The sequence below is a fragment of the Heterodontus francisci genome, unplaced genomic scaffold, assembly GCF_036365525.1.
Source record: "Heterodontus francisci isolate sHetFra1 unplaced genomic scaffold, sHetFra1.hap1 HAP1_SCAFFOLD_75, whole genome shotgun sequence".
Classification (NCBI taxonomy): domain Eukaryota; kingdom Metazoa; phylum Chordata; class Chondrichthyes; order Heterodontiformes; family Heterodontidae; genus Heterodontus; species Heterodontus francisci.
In genome coordinates this window covers 1,818,818-1,820,522 of record NW_027141820.1, presented here as the reverse complement: position 1 = coordinate 1,820,522, position 1,705 = coordinate 1,818,818, and the positions used below count along the sequence as shown (strand labels likewise).

The following is a 1,705-nucleotide window of genomic DNA, read 5'->3' as shown; positions in this document are numbered from 1 at the left end:
AACCGGAGCACCCAGAGAAAACCCATGCAGACACAGGGAGAACTTGCAAACTCCACACAGGCAGTACCCAGAATTGAACCCGGGTGGCTGGAGCTGTGAGGCTACAGTGCACGCCACTGTGCCACTGTGCCATATTTGCTTATGAAATGACAGTCACTGCTCCGAAACTAATTCACTTTAGGTGAATTAAGATGACTTGGTACTGTATAACTGGCGAATGCGCAAGAGGGAGCGGGGGACTGTTGAGGGTGGGATGGAGGCGGCGATGGCAACCTTTGAGGGGATTTTTAGGTCGAAGTTGTTTTCTGTGATAAATTGAGTAGCTCCATCTTTAATCCTGGCAGCTGCCTGAATGTCACAGACAGTGACGTTTCAGTGGAAGAGGCTGCATTTGCGCATGTGCTAGTACAGCGTCACCTGGTGGTTGCGTTGTCAGCAAATGCAGCGTTTTAACTTTGGCTCCACGATGACATTTTTTTCCTCAATTAAAATAGGTCTTGAGTGTCTTAATAACTTCTTCACACGTAGCCTTCTGTTCTTCATGAGGATGTTGCCTGCACACTCCCTCCATTGCAGACAATAGCGTACTGACCTGCTCCATGTCTGGCTTCTGCACGAGACCCGATGCAGTACAATACCTTGCAAAGTTCTGGAAACATCTCGGCCACTCCTCGGCTTGGTTCAGTCCAGTGACCTTTTCAAAGGCACAGGCAAAGATTTCTCCATCTTCGCTTTGGTTTACTGCGGCCCCCATATAATGTTCTGATATCTGTCAAGGCTTAGTACACAATTTATAAAAATCTGACGGTTAAAATAACCTGAGTTTACTCTGCACATCTTGCATTGAAGGTTTCATCCACAACTCTCCATGAGGTGCCGTACAGATTATATTACATCACTTCCTGTGATGATGCACATAGTCTATTTATATAATCTGCCCAGTAACAACCCAATGTCCACTCTTATATTATTGTACAGATGTGAGAAAAGCTGAGGATGGGAATGGAATGTCTGAATGAAGATTTCATGATGCTGATGATGGAAATGAGGCTGATCTGTTACCCATTCCACAATCCCTCTTTATTTCTGTGCATGTTTCTCGATGCTGTTTCAACCAAATTGAAAAAGAATCACAAATCCTCCTCTGGAGTCTCAGGTGTTTATTAACAAAAGGCATGGTGGCCAAGTGGTAGGGCGTCAGTCTTGTAAACTGAAGATCACGGGTTCAATCCCCGTACATGCCTCATGATTAGTTTCTCACTTTAAATGTGATGTTTCCAGAATAGATGTCTGTTGCATTTGTTTCAGCCATCTGGAAATCAGTGTGATGTTACACTTTATCCTGGACACTGGGAAGAACATGAGGAGTAGCCACATGGTCCCTTGAGCCTTCTCTGCCATTGATAGAGTGAAAATATCTGAGGTCCGAGCACTGAACTTTATTACTGTGCATTTGCTTGATATTTAACAGAGCTATTCTATTAATCCCACATCCCACACTCCTGTCCTTTCCCCCATTGCCCTGTTATATTTTCCATGTCAGGTATATATACAATTCCATTTAGAGTTCCCATTGAATCTGCTTCCACTGACCTTTCAGGGTTGCATTCCAGACCAGAACAACACACTGCTGAAAAAACAATCAACTCATCACAACGCTAATTCTTTTGTCAATTACTTTAAATGTGTTTCCTCTGGTTACTGA

General features: G+C 43.8%; 1 non-coding gene across 1 annotated transcript; it reads left to right on the top strand.

Annotated features, from left to right (window-relative positions):
• Positions 1-1,172: 1,172 nt before the first annotated feature.
• On the top strand, positions 1,173-1,244 carry trnat-ugu (transfer RNA threonine (anticodon UGU)). The gene has a single exon. It is a non-coding gene; the product is annotated as a tRNA-Thr (tRNA).
• Positions 1,245-1,705: the final 461 nt, after the last annotated feature.